We start from the raw sequence: 24,547 nt of genomic DNA on the forward strand, positions 1-24,547 counted from the left end.
CACAGCCAATATCACACTGAATGGGTAAAAACTGGAAGCATTCCCTTTGAAAACTGGCACAAGACAGAGATGCCCTCTCTCACCACTCCTGTTCAACATAGTGTTGGAAGTTCTGCCTAGGTCAATCAGGAAAAGAAAGAAATAAAGGGTATTCAGTTAGGAAAAGAAGAAGTCAAATTGTCCCTGTTTGCAGATGGCATGATTGTATATTTAGAAAACCCCATTGTCTCAGCCCCAAATCTCCTTAAGCTGATAAGCAACTTTAGCAAAGTCTCAAGATACAAAATCAATGTGCAAAAATCACAAGCATTCTTATACACCAATAACACACAGAGAGCCAAATCATGAATGAACTCCCATTCACAATAGCTTCAGAGAATAAAAATACCTAGGAATCCAACTCACAAGGGATGTAAATGACCTCTTCAAGGAGAACTACAAACCACTGCTCAGTGAAATAAAAGAGGACACAAACAAATGGAAGAACATACCGTGCTCATGGATAGGAAGAATCAATATCGTGAAAATGGCCATACTGCCCAAGGTAATTTATAGATTCAATGCCATCCCCATTAAGCTACCAATGACTTTCTTCACAGAATTGGAAAAAACTGCTTTAAAGTTCATATGGAACCAAAAAGTCCCCGCATTGCCAAGACAATCCCAAGCCAAAAGAACAAAGCTGGAGGCATCACGCTACGTGACTTCAAACTATACTACAAGGCTACAGTAACCAAAACAGCATGGTACTGGTACCAAAACAGAGATATAGACCAATGGAACAGAACAGAGGCCTCAGAAATAATACCACATATCTATAGCCATCTGATCTTTGACAAACCTGACAAAAACAAGAAATGGGGAAAGGATTCCCTATTTAATAAATGGTGCTGGGAAAATTGACTAGCCGTAAGTAGAAAGCTGAAAGTGGATCCTTTCCTTACTCCTTATACGAAAATTAATTCAAGATGGATTAGAGACTTAAATGTTAGACCTAAAACCATAAAACCCCTTGAAGAAAACCTAGGTAATACCATTGAGGACATAGGCATGGGCAAGGACTTCATGTCTAAAACACCAAAAGCAATGGCAACAGAAGCCAAAATTGACAAATGGGATGTAATTAAACTAAAGAGCTTCTGCACAGCAAAAGAAACTACCATCAGAGTGAACAGGCAACCTACGGAATGGGAGAAAATTTTTGCAATCTACTCATCTGACAAAGGGCTAATATCCAGAACCTACGAAGAACTCAATCAAATTTACAAGAAAAAAACAACCCCATCAAAAAGTGGGCAAAGGATATGAATAGACACTTCTCAAAAGAAGACATTCATGCAGCCAACAGACACATGAAAAAATGCTCATCATCACCCACCATCAGAGAAATGCAAATCAAAACCACAATGAGATACCATCTCACACCAGTTAGAATGACAATCATTAAAAAGTCAGGAAACAACAGGTGCTGGAGAGGATGTGGAGAAATAGGAACACTTTTACACTGTTGGTGGGACTGTAAACTAGTTCAACCATTGTGGAAAACAGTGTGGCGATTCCTCAAGGATCTAGAACTAGAAATACCATTTAACCCAGCCATCCCATTACTGGGTATATACCCAAAGGATTATAAGTTATGCTGCTCTAAAGACACATGCACACATATGTTTATTGCGGCACTATTCACAATAGCAAAGCCTTGGAATCAGCCCAAATGTCCATCAGTGACAGACTGGATTGAGAAAATGTGGCCCATATACACCATGGAATACTACGCAGCCATAGAAAAGGATGTGTTCATGTGCTTTGTAGGGACATGGATGCAGTTAGAAATCATCTCTCTCAGCAAACTATCACAAGAACAGAAATCCAAATACCACATGTTCTCACTCATAGGTGGGAATTGAACAATGAGATCACTTGGACACAGGAAGAGGAACATCACACACCAGGTCCTATTGTGGGGAGGGGGTAGGAGGGAGGGATAGCATTAGGAGATATACCTAATGTAAATGATGAGTTAATGGGTGCAGCACACCAACATGGCACATGTATATATATGTAACAAACCTGCACATTGTGCACAGGTACCCTAAAACTTAAAGTATAATAAAAAAAATTGTAATACAGTCTTGACAGAAGTCTTCTGCTAATTCTTGTGCCAGGCCTCAAGATGCATAAGTCTTTGTCTACATGGAAAATTTTAACATTCAAGGATGGGGCAGAGATATGCCAGAAGTTGACTCAAAACCTGTGTTTTGTAGGGCTGCAAACATTCAATGTTGGCCTGCATGTCCTCCTTAAGTGGGGGACATTTGTTCAGCTTTGCCACTAATTATGTGCCTGACCATTGAAGTGGTGGTGGCCAGTTACCATCACAGGGTTGACCCCAGTGACCCACTGCTTAATGATCCCTTGGTCTGGTAGAATCACCCTTCCCTGAGGTTTCCAGTTAAAGAAAAAGGAACAGAACTGCTGGTAAGTAAATACATGTTTAAAATGTTAAAACAACACTCAAATATTGATTTACCTTTCAACTCACAAGGATATGCATCTCAAATTAGGAATATGTGGTAATGAGGCAGCAATGGGGTGGGAGCTACATGAAAAGCCACCAGATAAATACTATCCACCAAGTCTTCCTGAGGTGACAATTTTACAATTAGATTTTGATAAGAAAATTATTTTTATATTAAAACAAATACAGACAGGTAGTATTAATACTAAAGCCATATGAGTTTTTATAACAAAGCACCACTCTTCAAAGAAATGAGAAAAAAAGTTTGCTGTTTTCCTTTGAGTTCAGCCCTTAGAATCTCACAAGTTCACTCCTCTGCAATATTGGGATATTTTGGTGGAAAAGTTAGACAGGAATCATCGTAAATGAATGAGTTAAAATACAAGACTAAAAGGTGGAATGAGAATGCCCACTTTGGGCCAGGCACAGTGGCTCATGCCTGTAATCCCAGCACTTTGGGAGGCCAAGGTGGGCAGATCACTTGAGCCCAGGAGTTCCAGACCAGCCTGGGTAACATAGCGAGACCCTGTTTCTTTTTTTTGTTTTGTTTGAGACTGAGCCTCACTCTGTCGCCCAGGCTGGAGTACAGTGGCGCAACCTCGGCTCACTGCAACCTCCATCCCCCGGGTTCAAGCAATTCTCCTGCCTCAGCCTCCCTGACCTCAGGTGATCCACCCACCTTGGCCTCCTTTTGGTATTTCATCATTGCCACCATTACATGCTTCCCAGAGCTCTAAGCCTTCTCTAATAGAACAAAGCTTCCTACTGACAGGGAGCCCTACTGAGCATTCATTCATTTACCAAATCATTCATTCATCTTTTTTTGTTTTGTTTGCTATTCTTAGCCTGTTACTGTTTCATGGATTTACTCATCTTTTATATTTTCTCTTACGTGTTAGCAATTTTTCATCATAAAAGCTCCCCAAGTGTTATGCCACTTTGTGACTTTCTTTCCTTTTCTTCCTTTTCTTCTTTCCTCCCCTCCCCTCCCCTCCTTTTTTATTTAACAGTCTTTTTACTCAAAAACTCATTAAACAATGAACAAGAAGTAATATATCTTCACTGGGATTTCAAGCAAAAACCCACTCACCTTTTTTTTTTTTTCTTTTTTGACACAATAGTTTATTTTAGAAAATACTATTTGGAACACATTTAAGTTGTGAGTCATGTTAGGTTAAACTCAAGATGTCTTCTTGTGTGTACATATGCCCAATGAGAGGACTGAGAGGTAGCATCATCTATGGCTCTTTGATCTGCTGGGAACAGGCACTGTTTCCATATATTTCAAAGCACTCACACCTTTAACTTTTATGTTGTGTTGCCCTAGAGATACTTTTCTGTGCTATAATTTTATTTTTAGTTCAGTATGGTGCAAAAGTAACCCAAAGGTTGAAAAATTGAAAAAGAGGAAAAAAAGAGTAAGTACAATAAACATTTAATATGTTACCTTTTATGTATAAACTATATTTAACTTTCTTTCTTTTTTGAGACAGAGTCTCACTATGTTGCCCAGGACGGTCTTGAGCAAACCCTTGGCGTAAGGGATCCTCCCACCTCAGTCTCCCAGGCAGCTGAGAATACAGGCACACGCCGCTGCAACCAGCCTATATTTAACTTTCCAACTGTTGTTTATTACTTAATTTTTTTCATTCTTCTATTGATATATTTTTCTATCTGTGAAAACTGGCATCTTGGAGTGGGACACAGCATAATTTTTCCCATTAAAATGAATAGAGCTGTTTTTATTTTTATGTAACAGCTTTTGACTTGGTAGCAGAATTATAATGTACAAATTAGTCATTTGGTGGGAGATGAATATACTACGTTTGGGGCAGCCTATGAGGCACTGGAAATGCAAAGATGAATTGAACGCATATCCTGCCTGGAATGCAAAATCTAATAGGAGAAAGTGATAGGAAAAAGGCAACTTAAAAAGCAATGACACAAACGCTATACTAACAAAACAGGGAGAAACATTTCCTGCAACCAGGAGGAGGATGAACTTCAAGTGGGCATATGAATTTGAGGTAGGGGGAGATGATTCGAGGCTTTTGCTTAGTCCCCTCCAGTAAAAGTACTTATATCTTACTCCTGTAGGACTCTGCAAGTTAACTAGCCTGCTAATCTGTAATAAAGTAACTTTAGGTGAACAGTTAGTGGCTAATAATTATCCAGCTCTCTACTAGGCAACTCCATGTGATGGTCCCACAGAGATCTCAAACTCAACTCCTCCAAACCCAATTCCTCCTCCTCACCTATAGATTTGTGATTTCCACAGTTGTCCAAGTCAGAAACCCAGGAGTCATCCTCATCCCTTCTCTTGCCCTTATCCACCAAATCAGATTCCCATGCTTCATCCATCTTTTTGCCATTCTCCTATTCCAAGGTACTTCCATCTGTTTTAGACTCTTATCTCCGCTCCTTGGTGCCCTTCAATTCAGCTTGCAGACAGAGAGGTATTTCTAAACACAAATCTTGGCTGGGTACAGTGGCTTAAGCCTGTAACTCCAGCACTTTGGGAGGCTGGGGTGGGAGTATATCTTGAGATCAGGAGTTCAAGACCAGCCTGGGCAATATAGTGAGAACTCGTCTCTATAAAAAAAAAAAAATTAGCCAGGTGTGGTGGTGCTTGCCTGTAGTCCCAGCTATTAGGGAGGCTGAAGCAAAAGGATTGCTTGAGCCCAGGAGTTGGAGGCTGCAGTGAGCTAAAATTGTGCCACTGTACTCTAGCCTGACTGTACTCCAGCAAGACTCTGTCTAAAAATAAGTAAGATATAAATCTTACTTCTCTTTCCTGATTAAAGTCCCACATGGCTTGCTATTGCCCTTGGATAAAAGTCACAAATATGGGTATTGGGTATTCAAAGCCCCATAAGTTCTACCCAGAACCTTGCTTCCCAGCCTCCCCTCTCTCCACGGCTGCCTTCCTGTGAGTCACTTCCTTTAGTTCCTTACATGCAGCATAATCTCTCACCTCAGGAACTTTGTACTTGCTGTTCCCTCTTCCTGGAACATCCATCCCCCACCCATTTCCCCTGCTTGCTTAGCTAACTCCTCCTCAGCCTAGCTCTCAAGTCCTCCCTGATCCTCTGACAAGATGTTATGTTTTCCTCCCAGCACCCTTGCATTCTCCTGTTACAGCCCTAATCACAATTACTGCAATTGGTTATTTTCCTCTCCTTGTAGACTGTGGGATTTGGAAAGGCAGGGCTTATGTGTGCTCTGTTCACCATTATATCCCCAGTGCCAAGTCCACATGCAGGAAAACTGAACTGCCACAGAGTATAATCCAACCATGCCATGGGAGTGAGGTTGGTCCCAACTGTTAAGCTGACATAGAGGGAGGACCCAACCTGTTGCTGACATAGAGGGAGGACCCAACCTGTTGCTGACATAGAGGAAGGACCCAATCTGTTGAAGAATGAATGAATGAATGAATTGCTTCCTTCACATGTAATTATAGAAAATTACCTACACCTCTATGCTTGCTTTTCTTTTTTTGCTTTTTTTTTTGGAGACAGTTTCACACCTGTTACCCAGGCTGGAGTGCAATGGTGCAATCTTGTCTCACTCCAACCTCTGCCACCCGGCCCAGGCTCTATGCTTTAACCCAAAGACATGGATTGTCAAGAAGTACATTCTAGGCTGGGCGTGGTGGCTCCCACCTGTAATCCCAGCAGTTTGGGAGGCCAAGGTGGGCAGATCACCTGAGGTCAGGAATTCCAGACCAGCCTGGCCAGCATGGCGAAACCCTGTCTCTACTAAAACTACAAAAATTAGCTGGGCATGGTAGCAGATGCCTGTAATCCCAGTTACTCAGGAGGTTGAAGCAGGAGAATTGCTTGAACCCAGGAGGCAGAGGTAGCAGTAAGCTGAGATTGTACCTCTGCACTACATTCTGGTCAACACAGCAAGACTCCATCTCAAAAATAAAAATAAATACAATTAATTATTAATTTTCAAAAATTCAAAAATAAGTGGCTAGGGCCAGGTGCGGTGGCTCATGCCTGTAATCCCAGCACTTTGGGAGGCCGAGGTAGGCAGATCACCTGAGGTCAGGGGTTCAAGACCAGCCTGACCAACGTATTGAAACCTCATCTCTACTAAAAATACAAAAATTAGCCAGGTATGGTGGCACACACCCGTAGTCCCAGCTACCAGGGAGGCTGAGGTGGGAGGATGGCTTGAGCAACAGGAGGCCAAGCCTGCAGTGAGCTGTGAGTGTACTACTGCACTCCAGCCTGTGTAATAGAGACCCTGACTCAAAAAAAATAAAAATTCCAAAAGTAAACTAAGGCTAGGCATAGTAGCTTATTCCTGTAATCCCAGAATTTTGAGAGGCTGAGTTAAGAGGATCATTTGAGCCCAGGAGTTTGAGGTTACGGTAAGCTATGACCTTGTCACTGTACTCTAGCCTGGGTAACAGAGCAAGACCCTGTCTCTAAAATATAAATAAAGAAAACAAAATAATAAATTATTGATATAATTCACTACATTAACAGAATAAAAGCCCCCCAAAAAGTACAATTATCTCCATGGATATGGAAAAAGCACTTGTCAAAAATTCTTAGTAAAATCTCCCAACAAATTAGAAATAGAAGGGTACTTTCTCAATCTGATAAAGGATATCTACAAAAACCTACAGCCAACATCATACTTAATGGTTATGGTTTCCTAGGCAACTCCATACACTGCAGAGGAGTTCAAATTGGCATAAACTTTGTGCAGAGCAATCTGGTAAGACAGCCAATCAGTCATTTGCTGTTTGCTCTCAGGTAAGATCAAAAACAAGGTAAAAAGGCTCACTATCTCCACACTAGTCAACATTTTACTACAGGTCTTAGCAAATACAAGCTAAGAAAAAGAAAGCCATAAAGCTCAGAAAAGAAAAACCGTCTGTATTCAGACATGGCATGATAGTACATGTAAAAAATAAAATCAACACATGGGCCTGGGACGGTGCCTCACACCTGTAATCCCAGCACTTTGGGAGGCTGAGGCAGGAGGATCACTTGAGGCCAGGGGTTCAAGATACCATCTCTGTGAAAAATGCAATAAATAAATAAATAAATAAATAAACACATGGGATTGTGACAACTGGGTATCATTTGGAGAAAATTAAGTCGGGTACATCCTCACAAATTACACTAGAAAAACTTTTTTTTTTTTTGAGATGGAGTGTGGCTGTGTCACCCAGGCTGGAGTGTAGCGGCATGATCTGTGCTCACTGCAACCTCTGCCTGCTGGGTTCACGCGATTCTCCTGCCTCAGTCTCCCAAGTAGGTTGGACTACAGATGTGTACCACCATGCCTGGCTAATTTTTGTAATTTTTGTAGAGATGGGTTTTCACCATGTTGTCCAGGCTGGTCTCGAACTCCTGACATCAGGTGATACACCTGCCTCAGCCTCCCAAAGAGTTGGGATTACAGGCATGAGCCACAGTACCCGGCATAGGAAAAACACTTTTTAATAGATAATGAAATCAAAGGCACTAGAGGAAATCATGGGACAATTATAATTTGTATGTGAAGGCCTTTCCAGAAGAATAAGAAACTAATAAATACAACAATAAAAAAAACTTCTGCATATCTTATTGTAGAAGGTAAGGGGGAAATAACTGCATGGCTAAAATACAATAAGTAAAGTTAAATGGCAGAAATTGAGAAAAATATTTGTGACTCATACCACAGGCAAAGGGCCAATATCCTAATATAGAGAGACTCTATAGGGGAAAAGCCTACAATCCAAAAGAAAACAGGCATAGATGAAAAAGGAAATACCAAAAGCTCTCAAGCATATGAATATGAAAAGCTTCTCAATCTCACCCATAATGAAAGAATGAAAATTAAAAGCACCCTGAAATACCATTTTTATCAGTAAGATTGGCAAAGCTCAAGCTTTTTCTTTGGGAACAGGGTCTTGCCATGTGCCCAGGCTAGAGTGCTGTGGCTGTTCTTCACAGGTGCAATCACAGTGCCTTGAATTCCTGGGCTCAAGTGATCCTCCTGCATCAGCCTCCCCAGTAGCTGGAACTACAGGTGCACACCACCTTGCCTGACTTCAAACACATTGTTAACATACTCATTGCGGAGGATATGGAGAAACAGGCACTTTTATACATTGCTAGTAGGACTATCAACTCGTACAAACTCTAAGGAAGACAATCTGACAACGTCCATCAAAATTACAAACACGTGGACCTTTTAACCCAGCAATCAGATTTCAAGAACTTTATCGTACAGGTGTGCTGCCCCAATGTGAAAGAAGGTTATTTGCTGAAGTATTTTTGAAATTCCAAAAGACCCAAAGTAACCTAAATGCTGGGCAGTTTGTTAATAAATTTGTTAAATTAGGGTATATTTACATCAGAGTTCTATGGCAGCATTAAACATGAGAAAACGATTTATCAAAGTTCGATATATAGAGGACCTTCATGTAGTTACCCTGAAGATACATTATGTTATTAGGCCGGGTGCTCATGTCTGTAATCCCAACACTTGAGGAGGTCAAGGCCGAAGGATCGCTTGGGTCCAGGAGTTCAAGACCATCCTGGGCAACAGAGTGAGACCAGGAGACCCTGTTTCCATATTTTTTTAAAAAAAGATATACTATGTTAATAAATAAGGTGCAGAACAGTTTTTTAGTAACCATTTGTGTATAAATGTGGAAAATATATGTATTTGCTTGGATACACATAAAATATCTTGGGAAGGATTTAGAAAAAAGTAATATTTGATTGCTTCTGGAAAAGGCATCTAGATAGCTGACAGAAGGTTGGGAAGAAAATTTTCCATTACATATCCTTTTATACTTTTTGAATTTTGACCTACATGAGTGTTTACTTATACAAAAGATAATTATTTTATTTTTATTTTTTAGAGATGAGATGAGATCTAACTATGTCGCCCAGGCTAGAGTGCAATGGCTATTAAGGTGTGACTATTGCGTACTGCAGCCTCAAACTCCTGGCCTCATGCAATCCTCCTGCCTCAGCCTCCCAAGTAGCTGGCCCTATAGGCATATACCACTGTGCCTGGCTAAAGAAAAGCTATTTTTTAAATAGGGTAGGAGAATGTAAAATGAAGTAGAAAACATTCATAGAAACCTGTTAGCTAAAAAATAGATTTAAAAAAAACAAACAGCCTGTGTTTTTAAAAAATGTGCTGTCAAAATACCAGTGAAATTCTTCACAGAAATAAGAGGAAAAAAATCATAAAATTCATATGGAACTGGAGAAGGTCCCAAATAGCCAAACCATTCCTGAGCAAAAAGAACAAAGCTGGAGGCATCACACTACCTGACTTCAAAACATACTGCAAGGCTATAGTAGTCAAAACAGCATGGACCAGGCATAGTGGCTCATATCTGTAATCCCAGCACTTTGGGAGGCTGAGGTGGATCACTTGAGGTCAGGAGTTCGATACCAGCCTAGCCAACATGACAAAACCCCATCTCTACTAAAAATACAAAAATTAGGTGGGTGTGGTGGCAGATGCCTGTAATTCCAGCTACTCAATAGGCTGAGGCAAGAGAACTGCTTGAACCCAGGAGGCGGAAGTTGCAGTGAGCCAAGACTGCACCACTGCACTCCAGCCTGGGTGAAAGAGTGAGACTGTCTCAAAAAACAAAATGAAACAAACAAAGAGAAAACGCAGGATACTGACATAAAAACAGGCTCACAGACCAAGGAACAGAATAGAAACCCAGGTCAGGTGCAGTGGCTCACACCTCCGTTTCAAAAAAAAAAAAAAAAAAGTTAGAGAACCCAGAGATAAATCCACATATTTGCACCCAATTGATTTTTAATAAAAGCACTGAGAACATTCAGTGGGGAAAGGACAATATCTTCAATCAATGGTGATGGAATGGACACTTAGGTTGATTCCATATCTTGGCTTTGTGAACAGTGCTGCAATAAACATGGGCACATGGATCTCTTTGATAATGCTGATTTCTTTTCTTTTAGGTATACACCCAGCAGTGGGATTGCTGGATCACATGGTAGATCTATCACTAGTTTTCTGAGGAACCTCCATATTGTTTTTGAGGAACCTCTATACTGATGGAAAGACCTACACTGGGAAAACTGGATAATCATAGGTAGAAAAATGAAACTAAACTCCCCTATCTCTCACCATATACAAAAATCAAATCAAAATGGATTAAAGGCTTAAATGTAAGACCTGAAACTATGAAACTATTAGAGAAAAACAGTGGGAAAACACTTTAGGATACTGGTCTGGGCAAAGATTTTTTGGGTAGGACCTCAAGAACAAAGGCAAGAAAAGCAAAAATAGATAAATGGGATTGCATCAAGCTAAAAATGCTTCTGCACAGCAAAGGAAACAATCAGCAGAGTGAAAAGACAACCTTCAGAATAGGAGAAAATATTTGCAAACCATGCATCTGACAAGGGATTAACAACTAGAATATGTAAGAAATTCAAATAACTCCATAGCAAAAAAAAAAAAAAAAATCTAATTTTTAAAATAGGCAAATGATCTGAAGAAGACATACAAAGCCAACAGGCTGAGCAGCAGCTCACACCTGTAATCTCAGCACTTTTGGAAGCCACGGTGGGCAGATCACTCGAGGTCAGGAGTTCAAAACCAGCCTGGCCAACATAGCAAACCCTGTCTCCACTAAAAATACAAAAATTATACAAAAATTAGCCAGGTGTGGTGGTGCTGTAATTCTAGCTACTTGGGAGGCTGAGGCAGGAGGATCACTTGAACCCGGGAGGTGGAGGTTGTAGTGAGCTGAGATCATGCCACTGCACTCCAACTGAGGCAACAGAGCGAGACTGTCTCAAAAAAAGAAAAAAGGAAAGAAAGAAACTATGGTACATACACACAATGCAGTACTATTCAACCTTTAAAAAGAATGAAACTCTCATTTGCAGCAACACAGATGAAACTAGAGGTCATTATATTAAGTGAAAAAAGCCAGGCACAGAAAGACAAATATCACATGTTCTCACTCCTACGTGGGAGCTAAAAAAGTTGATCTTGTGGAGGTAGAGAGAAGAATGATGGTTACCAGAGGCTAGGAAGGGTAAGGGTGGGGGAAGAGGATGAAGAGTAGTTAATGGGTACAAAAATATGGTTAGATAAAAGGAGTATGTTCTAGTGTTTAACAAAGCTATTACTCATATGGAGTCAACTCATTCTTTAGACAGACAGAACCTGTCATGTGCCAGGCACAGAGTAAGGAGATATAAATAATGTGGTTCATCCCAGTGACAGGCATTCCAGACAAACCCTTGCCGCTCTGCTCATGTCCTCCACCATATTCCCCATCACCTCACTTGTACATGCTACCACGCTCCAGTCCAACTTCACAGAAAAAACGGATGCCACCAGGCACGAATTCCCATGGCTTTTCTCTTTTCCATCTCCAAACTTCTCCAAATTTTCAGCTAGGCTCACATCCTTTTAAAAAAATAAAATAAAATAGGCCAGGTGCAGTGGCTCATGCTTGTAATCCCGGCACTTTGGGAGGCCAAGGCAGGTGGATCACTTGAGGTCAGGAGTTTGAGACCAGCCTGGCCAACAAGGTGAAACCCCATCTCTACTAAAAATGCAAAAAATTAGCCAGGCGTGGTGGCACATGTCTGTAATCCCAGCTACTTGGAAGCCTGAGGCAGGAGAATCGCTTGAACCCAGGAGGCAGAGGTGGCAATAAGACAAGATCATGCCACTGCACTCCAGCCTGGGTAACAGGGCAAGACTCGAGCTCAAAAAAAAAAATAAAAAATGAATAGTGACGAGGTCTCATTATATCACCCAGGTTGGTCTCGATCTCCTGGGCTCAAGCAATCCTCCCACCTCGGCCTCCCAAAGTGGTGGGATCACAGGTGTGAATCATTGCACCCATCCTTCTTTCTACCTCCAAGGAAAACATGGCTTTCCTTTTCCTTCCTGGGTCCTTGAGACTCTGTTCCCTTCTCTACCTTGTTTTACCAATGATCTCATCCTTCATATATTTTTAATTTCTTTCTAATGACTAGCTCCTTTCCGTCAATTGAAACATATTCAAGTATGTACAATCTAGAAAATTATTCCCATCATCTTCCTTCCCTCAATATACCCCTACATCTGCTATTCTCCTTAACCTGCCATCTTCTTGAAAACTAATGCCATAGTCTCTGATGATATGTGTTTACTCCAGTTCACACCTCAGGTCATTGGAGTTTGACTAATGCCCCCACTAATCTACTAAAGCTTTTCTTCCTAAATGTATCTGTTAGGGCTTGGCACAGCAGTTCACACCCATAATCTCAGCACTTTGGGAGGCAGGAGGATACTTTGAGGCCAGGAGTTCAAGACCAGCCTGGTCAACATTGTGAAACCCTGTGTCCATCTAAAAAAATCAATCAGTTGATCAATCTATATATCTTTTAGGAATACTTTTTGGCCGCAAATAAGAGAACGTTCAACCAGCAATGGTTTAAACAAACAGTACGTAGGATCTTCTTATATGACATGCCCAGAAGTAGGTCATTGCTGGCAATACTTAACAGATGACAGCGCTCTGGGTTGATATCCCAGAAATCCTCTTGACTTTCTAATCGTGCTCATAACAAAGCTAAATATCATATCCTCATGCAACCGCATTCCAAGGCAGGAGACCTGAAAAGTGGTTCAGTGAACGGAATTTCCCTGCATGTACCCAATTCTCAGCATGGAGGAAAAGCTTTCCTAGATGCTCTTACATAAACCTTACCCTTATCCCTCTGCTATGATCTGAAGGTTTATTTCCCTCCAACAGTCTTATGCTGAAACCTAATCACCAAGGTGATGGTATTGGAAGGTGGGGCCTCTAGCAGGTGATTCCATCATGAGAGCTCCACCCTAGTCAATGAGATTGGTGTCCTTATGAAAGAGGCTTCAGAGAGCTTCCTCCCGCTTCCACTCCTCCCCCAAGTGAGAACACAGCAAGATGCCATCTTGAAAGCAGAGAGCAAAAAAAAAAAAAAAGAAAAGAAAACAAACAAACAAAAAAAAAGAAAGCAGAGAGCAAGCCTTTACCAGACACCAAATCTCCCAGAACCTTGATCTTTACTTTCCAGCCTCCACGAGTGTGAACAATAAATTTCTATTATTTATTTATTCAGATGGAGCCTGTTACCCAGGCTGGAGTGCAGTGGCACAATCTCAGCTCACTGCAACCTCCACCTCCCAGGTTAAAGTGATCTTCCCACCTCAGCCTCCCAAGTAGCTGGGACTATAAGCGTCCACCACCACACCCAGCTAATTTTTTGTATTTTTAGTATAGACAGGGTTTCACCATGTTAGCCAGGATGGTCTCCATCTCCTGACCTCGTGATCCGCCCACCTCGACCTCCCAAAGTGCTGGGATTACAGGCATGAGCCACTGCACCCGGCCTCATTTTTGTATTTTTAGTAGAGACAAGGTTTCACCATGCTACTCAGGCTAATCACAAACTCCTGACCTCAAGTGATCCGCCCACCTTGGCCTCCCAAAGTGCTAGGATTACAGGCATGAGCACCTGGCCCAAATTTCTATTATAAATTACCCAGTCTGTGATATTCTGTTATAGCTGCACAAGCAAACTAAGACAAGGCCCTTGACAGGTTTATAGTTCCTACCACTCCCAGAGGTAGAACTGGATGACGATTGGTGCTCTAACACATTCTGTACCATTTTGCTCTCACTTCTTTGCTCATGCTGTTTGCCAAATGTGGGATGACTTTCTTCTCATCTTCTAATCATCCTTCACAACTTAGCTCAAATACAACTTCTACTGGGAAGCCTTTACCTACCTACCCACAAAGGGCGCTAATCACGGATTCCTTGGAATCCTACAGCTCTTTGTATAACTTTTCATGTTGCACATACCACACTGTGTTGTAATTATTTGGACGGATGTCCTCTTCTACCACACTGAACTATTTGGGAAGATATAGCATGGTAGTCATTAATTTGCTGTACATCCAATATGTCCACTTGAAGTTAATATTATACCATTCATATACAATTTAGAAAATTTATCACAGTAGGTGGGGCACGGTGGCTCACACCTGTAATTCCAGCACTTTGGGAGGCCGAGGCGGGTGGATCACGAGGTCAGGAGATTGAGACCACCCTAATACGGTGAAACCCTGTCTCTACTAAAAATACAAAAAATTAGCCAGGCATGGTGGCGGGCACCTGTAGTCCCAGCTACTCAGGAGGCTGAGGCAGGAGAATGGCGTGAACCCGGCAGGCAGAGCTTGCAGTGAGCCGAGATCGCGCAACCGTACTCCAACCTGGGAGACAGCAAGACTCTGTCTCGAAAAAAAAAAAAAAAGAATGAAAATTTATCACAGTAAACGTCCATTTACCCCTCTCCTATCCTTTATACTATGATGGTGATATATAGCGCATTTATTTGTTATAAACCCCACAAGACAATGTTATAATTTGGGTTTTAAATAGTTAATATGTATTTTAAAGAAATTTCTGTTGGTCAGGCGCGGTGGCTGATGCCTGTAATCCCAGCACTTTGGGAGACCAAGGTGGGTGGATCACCTGAGGTTGGCAGTTCGAGACCGGCCTGACCATCATGGAGAAACCCCGGCTCTACTAAAAATACAAAAAAAGTAAGCCAGGCGTGGTGGTGACTGCCTGTAATCCCAGCTACTCGGGAAGCTGAGGCAGGAGAATCGCTTGAACCTGGCAGGTGAAGGTTTTGGTGAGCCGAGATCACACCATTGCACTCCAGCCTGGGCAACAAGAGCAAAACTCCGTCCCAAAAACAAAAAAATTGTTTTGTCTTCACCCACACATTGACCATAGCTTTACCTAACATATCCTGATAAAGACCTCACTTGGTTCACATTCGTATTAGCTTCTATAGCTATGTCACAACTTACCACAAACTTGGTGGGTTAAAAATCTCAAAAACATATTACCTTACAGTTCTAGAAGCCAGACATCTAAAATGTGTCTGCAGGGCTTTATTCCTTTTGGAGGCTCTGGGTGAGCCTGTTTCCTTGCCTTTTATGCTACCAGAGGCTACCTTCATTCCTTGTCTCACAGCGGTCCTCCATCTTCAGAGCCAGCTGTATGGCATCTTCTCTCTCTCCAGCCTCCCACCTCCTTCTTATAAAATCCTGTGATTACATCAGGCCTACTCTAATTAGCCAAAATAATCTCTCCATCTCAAGACCCTTAATTTAGCCAGGTACAGTGGCTCACACCTGTAATCTCAACACTTCAGGAGGTCAAGGAGGGAGAATTGCTTCAGCTCAGGAGTTTGGGACCAGCCTGGGCAACATGCCATCTTTAAAAATAAAATTTGGGCCAGGTGCAGTGGCTCACACCTGTAATCCCAGCCCTTAGGGAGGCCAAGGGAGGTGGATCACTTGAGGTCAGAAGTTTGAGAACAGTCTGGCCAACATGGCAAAACCCCGACCCTACTAAAACTACAAAAATTAGCCGGGCGTGGTGGCGGGCATCTGTAATCCCAGCTACTAAGGAGGCTGAGGCAGGGAAATTACTTGAACTCAGGAGACAGAGGTTGCAGTGAGCTGAGATCATGCCACTGCACTCCAGCCTCAGCGACAGAGCAAGACTTCATCTCTAAATAAATAAATTGAAAAACAAAGACCCTTAATTTAGTTACATCTGAGACGTTCCTTTTACTACCTAAGGTGACATTCACAGATGGGGGATTAGGATGTGGATATCTTTGGGAAGACATTATTCAGCCTAGTATTATTCACAACATTTATCACTAGTATCTAGCACAGTAACAAAGATACATAGAAGGTGGTTGATAAATGTGCATCAATTAAATACATCTTTGCTAAAAAGTGGTCTGATGACCATTAGTATTAGCATCACATGGGAGCTTGTTAAAATGTAGAACTCTGGCCCACCCCAAACATACTGAATCAAAATCTGCATTTTTAACAAGATCCCCAGGTGATTCTTATGCACAGTAAAGTATGAGACGTACTGAATTAAATGATCTCATCTAACAGTTAAAATAACAATAGAAACAATATATTAAGCATCTGTAACAGATACGTTGCGTGTCTTCATGTGCTCTGACCCACCTCCAATTTCAGCCACGGCTGCATTAAAGATTGCTGAGAGAGTGTAGATTTCTGGCTGACTCCCTCCTCTAGTGTATACTTTCTGCCCCAGGGACTTCACCAAAGGTATGAGAAGCTAGTGCAAGGGACAACACTCCTGGGGCAACCCTTCACCAGTGAGGGCCTGGTGCTGGAGGGCAAATCCCTCTGTCTCCCATTCTTGGGATGGGCAATTCTAAGAAGCATTTCTATATCAGAGATTTCAATAATGCTCATGATGGTCACAGTGGCTCACACCTGTAATTCCAGCACTTTGGGAGGCCGAGGCGGGTGGATCACCATCTCTACTAAAAATACAAAAATTAGCTGGGCATGGCACGCTTGTAATCCCAGCTACTCAGGAGGCTGAGGCATGAGAATCGCTTGAACCCGGGAGGCGGAGGTTGCAGTGAGCCGAGATCGTGCCACTGCACTCCAGCCTCAGTGACAGAGCGACAATCCATCTCAAAAATAAAGAAATAAAAGAAAAAATAATGCTCCCAAATATTGGCTTTTCTTCCTTCCCTATGTCACTCTTCTTGCTCCTTCACCCCTGCTTCCTGGGATCACCTCCCAAATAAACCACTTGTCCCCAAGTCTTTGTCTTCAGCTTGGCTTTCCTGGCAATCAAAACCAAAGCAGTGTTTATTAAATACCAGGCATCCTACCATGAGTTTTATACAATTTATCTCATTTTATACTCACAACAACACTGTATTTCTGCCCTATTTTTACCCTCTTTCAGATGAAGACACTTTAAAAGCAGTTAAGTAATTTGCCCAGTTTCACAGAACTAATGTAGGACAGAACTGAAATGCTAGAGTCCAGGCAGCTTGACCCTGGGGTTTGTGTACTTCCTCAGTAAGTGCCTCCTCATGAGAACACACTGGGGCTTACATTTACATAGTATTTTCCAGATTTAAACTGAAAAGAATAAATCTCCTCATTCTCTAAACTGCTGGTCAACTGAAAGGAGAAATGGACTAGAAGTCCCCAGTAATACTGAAGACTAAACTTAAGCATAAAGCAAGTTCATCTCTGGTGACCATGGAGAGAAACAGTGAACGAAGTGGATGGAGCATGCTGCAGAGGACCAGTGGGTTGGTTGCAGAGGCATAGTGGGAAGAAGGATGAGTTCTTCCTTTCTAAGAACATCCCATCTGCCATACCTTCCCGATGTAACTCAGGAGAAGGAGATCCACCTCCAGATCCAGGAGTACCTCCCAACCAGGACAGACCTCTCTTAGGAGGGGACATGTGAGCAAAGGCTCAGCGAAGGTCAGGGTGTGAGCCATGCTGAGATCTTGGAGAAGGGCATTCCGGGTAGATGGAAGAGCCACTGTGAATGCTTATGAGACAGGAGTCCAGCTGGTTAGTTCTCAGATGAGCAAGGCGTGTAGTGGGGCTGGAGCGGAGTGAGGAATGGAGTACAGTAGGGGAGATCAGGACGTCTCCTTTCGGGCTCACAAGGAGGCTTACTCCACTGTGAGGACAGCAGCAATTTCTCTGAGTGAGACTAGAGTCACGGCTGTATTTTGAGCAGAAGAGTGCTGTGACCTGACATGTATTTTAAGAAGAGCACTTAGCTCTTAGCAGTTGTGTAGAGAAGAGAAGCAAGGTCAAGGGTGGAGGCAGGCAGAGCAGCTAGAAGGCTCCTGCAGTTATCAAGGCAAGAGAGGAAGGGACAGAAGGTGAGAAGGGCCGGTTTATGGAGATATTTGGAACACAGGACTAATAGGAGTTCTTGATGGATGATTATCTATGGGTTATGGGTATCCATTTAAAAGAGGGATGAAGGATAACTCATTGGTTTTTGTCCTGAGCAACCAGAAGCACAGGAGTGTCTCTATCTAACACGGGAAAAGCTGCCAATGGAGTCATGCATTGGGAGGGAATTATCGGCAGTTCAATTTTAATATGTTGAGTTGGAGATGCCCATCATATATTCAAGTAGAAATGATGACTAGATAGTTGGATGGTCATGTGTGAAGCTCAAGAGACAGGTATGGGCCGGGCACGGTGGCTCATGCCTGTAACCCCAGCACTTTGGGAGGCCAAGGCAGGTGGATCATTTGAGGTCAGGAGTTTGAGACAAGCCTGGCCAACATGGCAAAACCTTGTCTCTACTAAAAATACAAAAATTAGCCTGGAATGGTGCTGAGTGCCTGTTATCCCAGCTACTTGGGAGGCTAAGACACATGAATCTCTTGAACTCAGGAGGCAGAGGTTGCAGTGACCTGAGATCACGCCACTGCACTCCAGCCTGGATGAGAGAGCAAGCCTCCAAAAAAAAAAAAAAAAAAAAAAAAAAAAAAGAAAAAAAAAAGAAAGAAAGAGGTGTGAATTGAAGATAAAAATTGGGTAATCCCTGGCATGTAAAAGGTATTAAAGCCTGTCACCCAAGCTGGAATGCAGTGGTGCAGTCATAGATTATGGCAGCCTCAAATTCCAGGGCTAAAGCAATCCTCCCACCTTGGCCTTCCAAGGTGTTGGGTTTATGGGCGTGAGCCACGGCACCAGCCTTGAAGATATTAAAGCCTTGAGGCTGCATGAAACCACGAGGGGAGTGAGTATGGATGTGGAAGAGAGACAAGGACAAGGCTCCAGGTCAACTCGAGTTTAAGACAGCATGGAGAGGCAGGGAGCGGTGGCTCATGCCTGTAATCCCAGCACTTTGGGAGGCTAAGACAGGCGGATCACCTGAAGTCAGGAATTCGAGACCAGCCTGACCAACGTGGTGAAACCCCGTCTCTACCAAAAATAGAAAACTTAGCTGGGCATGGTGGCACATGCATGTAATCCCAGCTACTCAGGAGGCTGAGGCAGGAGAATCGCTTGAACCTGGGAGGCGGAGGTTGCAGTGAACTGCTGAGATTGTACCACTGCACTCCAGCCTGGGTGACAAGAGTGAAACTCTGTCCAAAAAAAAAAGAGCCAGGAGAAGAACTGAAAGTAGCAAAGAAGAAAAAGAAGGAATCCACCTCTCTTCCTTTTCTTCTCTTGGCTTCTAGGATACCATAGTCTCTCTTTTCCTCTAGTTCACTGTTCAATCCTTAGTCTTCTTTGCTGTGATGTGAAGTGAAATAACTGCCCAATAGATTTGGCATCATGGAGGTCATCCGTGATCGTGAGTAGTTTCAGTCCAGTGACAGAAATGAATGTCTGGCGCGAGATCAAGGGAGAACAGGAAGGTCGGACATGGTGGCTCACGCCTGTAATCCCAGCACTTTGGGAAGCTGAGGCGGGTGGATTACCTGAAGTCAGGAGTTAGAGACCAGCCTGGCCAATATGACGAAACCGCGTCTCTACTAAAAACATAAAAATTAACCAGGCATAGTGGTGCATGCCTGTAGTCCCAGCTACTCGGGAGGCTGAGGTGGGAGAATCACTTGAACCCGGAAGGCGGAGGTTGCAGTGAGCTGAGATCACACCATTGCACTCCAGCGTGAGCGACAGAGTGAGACTCCATCTCAAAAATAAAGATAAAAATAAAAAGAGAACAGGGGTGTGCACATACAGACAGTACATAGAGGTAACTTTGAGATGTCTGCATACAAGGAAGATGGCAAATGGAGTAACAGTGCAGGAGGATATGGGGTCAAGGCGTCATACACACACAAGTATACATAGAAAGACAGGAGGGAGGACACTTTTTTGTGCTGAAGTGAATGATTTAGAATAGAACAACAACTAGATAAGCAAGAGATGGGGTCATTTTAGAAACAGTCATTACATAGCCCAGAGGGGAAGGGAACCTGGTGCCACATGGGAGGATTTGCCTTAGACAGGAGCAGGAACAGTGTATCAGGTGACAAGTGGGAAGGCAGCCTCTGGGTGGAGAGGTAGGTAGGATGGAAGATATGATGGTAGGAAGAGGAGGTAGTTCTTGTCAAATTGCTTTTATTTTCTCAGTAAAATAAGCAGCAAGTTTCTCAGCTCAGAGTGAGGAAGGGAGGAGTGTTGGAAGTTTGAAGAGAGAAGGTGCAATATAGTCATTTCAGGGTGCGGGAAAGTAAACTGACGAGGGAAATGCACACGGACAGTGTTGAGAGCCCACTCGAGATGGATGATCATAAATTTAGAGTGACAACAGTTAGCCCTGTCATTTTTGTCCAGTGTGTTAAGCTGGACGGAATCAAGAGTTTGGCCAGATGGTCCCAGGAATGAGAAAGCAGGGGGAGGTGCATGCAAAGGAATGATACAATGACAGACCATGAAATCTTAAGCTGGGTAGGAGAGATGTAAGAATGAAAGGCCAATGACAGACAGTGAAAAAGTAGACTGGAAGTCAAAATAAGGTCAAAGAATTGTTCAAACGTGGTTATTTGAGCAAATAAGCTGGGAGAGAAAGAGGTGTTGGTCAGGAAAGAGGATGATGGTCAGAGGTGGTGCTGTTATTTGGTGATGAAAAGATTGAGGATACCCACGTGACAGTGGGGTGGAGGAGAAAAAGGACTGCAGTTCAGGTACTAGGGTTTCAGATAGGCCATTAATCTACTGGGATGCTAAATTAACCAAAAATGTTAATAGGAGTTGGGTGGAGGTTGGGGACTGTGAGTCAGGTGCTAGAATCTTCGGAGAATGAGGGGGAGTGCAGGAGAGCCTGCAGATGACAGCCACAAAGCGGAGGTGGTATAGTCTGATGGCAGGTACTTCAAAGCAGCTGGGGTGGAGGGGGAAGAAAGAAAGAGTCTAACTTGGGGAATAATTCTCCTGCCAAAGGTTTGTTCTGAATTCCACTCTCTAGTATCTCATCAAGCTTCCTTCCCTCTTTTGGCAGCTGAGAGGCCATCCAGGGTAAGGATTTTTCCAGGGTCGTGGGGTCAGAAGGAAACCAGCAAACAGTCAGGACTTTTATTCTCTCTTCTCTGCTACCAAAATACCAAGGCAGTGTTTTGGATATTTAAAAGAACATTGTAAATGTCCTTGTTTGTTTCTGTCTCTGTGCAACACTGTTCTGGGAAGGACAGGGAGCTGGTAACCATGGCAGTGGAGCAGAGGGTGGTGGTGAAGAGGTGGTTTTTAAATGGGGTGAACTTCAGGCAGGCAGCACCCAGAGCTGGAACCCCCACGGCCTCCTTGGAGTTCTTTGTTCATTCAGCTTACTTAGGGAGAGAGGCTGCATTCTTCCCCGCTGGGAAGCAAGCTTTGAAAGGAAAGGTTTTGCCAGACTCCATAAGGAGAGGGTGTGTCCCTGGGAGCAGGTTTTGGGGTTATGCCTGAAAACCTTGGTCGGCAGGGAACTTTGGGCACCCTGTTACGAACAGGACAGTCTGTGATGGCAAAGAAGCCAGCTCTGCAGCATCCTGGATGCAGAGTTCTTACACACCGTTAGCTGTCTCACCACTTCTCCCTGGACAGGTGGCCACTCGCGGGGGTGGCCCAGAATCCTGGCCAAAAAAGACAGCCAGGCATGGCCCCCACAGGAAGGTAGACCTGGCAGGGGAGCCAGGAGGAGAGGAAGGAGGAGGGAAGCAGTCACCTCTTCCACGTTCCTGGATAGGGAGCCCCAAGACCCTTTTCAGGACGAAGAAGTGCCCCCAAACAAGCGGACACAGGGCAAGGCAGGACAGGACAGGGCAAACCTGGGGCACAGCTTGGGGCCAGGGAAGTCCCATGACTGCAGTGTTCAGCTGCAGGTTTCCCAGCTGCTCTGGGCGGGAAGCAGCGCAGGGAGATGGGGGCGGGGAGAAGGGAGGGGAAAAGAGGAGGAGGGAAGTAAACAGGAGACCACAGAGAGAGCCAGTTCCCGGCGTTCAGAGAACACTAGCCGCCTCCGGTCCCCGGTGGGTGGCTGTATGTGTGGAAATGAAACTGGGAGGAGGAGGGAGAGAGGGAAGCGCAGGCACGCACTTCTCGGCTGTCATCCACCTTGCCTCTCCCGACCCTCCAGCCCACTCCCCACCGGGGTAGGGGGTTGGGGGAGGTGGGAGGGAAACGGTTCAGCAAACGCTCACCCCCAAGTACCAGTAGCTGGTTCAGCTGTCGGTGAATCAGACACTGTCTCAGCAGCTCGTCACCTGCGCTCGGGAGGGGAACAGAGGGCAACCTTGTAACTTGGGAGGGGGAGGTTGGGAAAGTGCAGGATCCAGCACTGGGCCTGGGCCTGGGCGTAGGTGTGACGCCTACGGCTCGGAAAAGAGATATCCACCTCCCAACACCCACACACGTCTTGACCCAGCACCCGGACGCCGAGTAGAGGGGGTGGGACAGGAGCATAGGGGCTCTACAGAAGGGGGAACTGCAAGCAGGGGAGGGGAGAAGAATGGGGTGGGGGTGTCGTGCGGCGCGAAGCGCTGGGGGCGGGGTGGGCGCGGCCGCGACCACGGGGAGAGCTGCTGCCCGGTGCCTGCCCGCGCGGGGTTATGCGAGGTAACCGCGCGGAGAGGAGGAGGGAGGCGGCGGGGGCCGCGGGCCGGGGTGTCTGGCACTCGTTGGACAAAGAGATGATGAAACGTGAGCGCTATATTTACCAAGGGGGTGGAGACGGGGCGGGGGGGCGGGGAGTAAAAAGGACAAACTGTTCCACAACAACCACAGGAAACACAGCCCATCTGACTCACTGGGAGGGCAGCACCGACCCCCTCGCAGGCTTAGCCTGGAGGCAGATGCGGGGCGCGGGTGCTCCCGGGACCGGACCGAACCTGGGCACTACGGCTGGGGCTGAGTTGATTTATAAATAAAGGCACATTCGATCCAAGAGTGCGTGTGTGCGTGCGTGTGGTTCTTGTGGGGTAGGGGAGAGCACGGAATGGCAGGAATCTTTCCTAACCCCTTGGCCGGGCCATCGCGGGAGAGATCTGCCTGCAAACTCTGGGAGCACAATTCCTGCAAAGTCATCTCCTCCCGCACAGCCTGGCCGGCCTGCCCGCCCCGCCCCGCCCGGGGACAGCAGCACCCGCCTCCCCCACTCCCTCCCCACCCCCGCAGCCCTTGGAGTTGGGGTGCGGTGCGGTGCTGGCTATGTTTAGAAGCTGATGTCATCTCGACACCCTACTCTGCAGTGTTCCCAGGAGGACCGCAGGGCAGGTTTTCCTCTTCCTCGCGGGCGTGGGGGATGGAAGGTGGCCAAGGTGGCCTGCCCTCTCCCCAACACACTCACCCCACACCCATCTACCCGGGAGATTAAAAGAAAAAAATGCAACACCGCCAGAGTTATGAAACAGAGTGGCGGGGGCGGTACGTGCACGCGGAGAGCGCAAAGCAAGGGCCCGGGCCGCACGGGGCTCCCCCCGGGTCCCCACCCACTCCCAGCCCCGCGCTCCCGGGTGCAGGGGCTAATTTCAAGGTTAGCTCACGTGGGCGTGGGCGCCCGGAGCTCCTTGCACGAGTTTAGGGCGGGTTCCTTGTCCCCCAATCTAGGGCAGTTTGTTCAACTGCAGTAAAGGGAGCTTGATGTTCCAGCAGGGAAGGGATTTCTGAGAACTGGGACTGTCCTCAGATGAACTCGCCTCCTCAGGCTGCTGCGGCGGCGGCCGCCTGCGGAAGACTTTTTAAAAGGGCGATGCCAGGCCCGGCCGCGCGGTCCGCGAGTGGCTGAGTCGCCCGCCAGTCCGCGGCCGGAGCGGAGCGCCCGCCCCCGAGCGCGGGTGATTCACCGACTGCCGCGCTGGGCCGGTCGGAGCGCGGGGGGCTGCGAGCTAAACTTATCCTCCTGCATATGCATGAACGGGCGGCCTTTCTGCGCTGCAGAGGAGGGCTGGAGTTTTGCGGAAGGCTGCTAAGTGGGGCGGGAGCAAAGTAGGGCGGTGTGCAAGTTTTCGCGCTTGCCTGAGCTCCCTTCCCCCTCTAGCCCCTGGGGTGTTAACTGTCATTATGGCCACGGGCGTTCCACCAGATCGGGCTTTACCTGATTGTATTTCAAAATCCAGGAACATCGCCATTGTTGGAAGCCTTATCCCTTTAGCCCCGCCTCTCCCCTCCTCAAGCTCGCCTGCTTCCCTA

General features: G+C 45.1%; 1 long non-coding RNA gene across 2 annotated transcripts in view; it reads right to left on the reverse strand.

The window, feature by feature from the left end:
• Positions 1-22,905, reverse strand: part of LOC103878398 — a 57,235-nt gene extending 34,330 nt beyond the window's left edge. The window contains exon 1 of one of the 2 annotated variants that reach the window (XR_002517633.2): positions 22,561-22,905. This is a non-coding gene — a long non-coding RNA (uncharacterized LOC103878398). Of the gene's footprint in view, positions 1-15,436; positions 15,550-22,560 lie in introns of those variants that run through there. The other variant, XR_004177841.1, reaches the window with a different exon arrangement.
• Positions 22,906-24,547: the final 1,642 nt, after the last annotated feature.

This window comes from Papio anubis, chromosome 13 (genome assembly GCF_008728515.1).
Source record: "Papio anubis isolate 15944 chromosome 13, Panubis1.0, whole genome shotgun sequence".
NCBI classification, from domain to species: domain Eukaryota; kingdom Metazoa; phylum Chordata; class Mammalia; order Primates; family Cercopithecidae; genus Papio; species Papio anubis.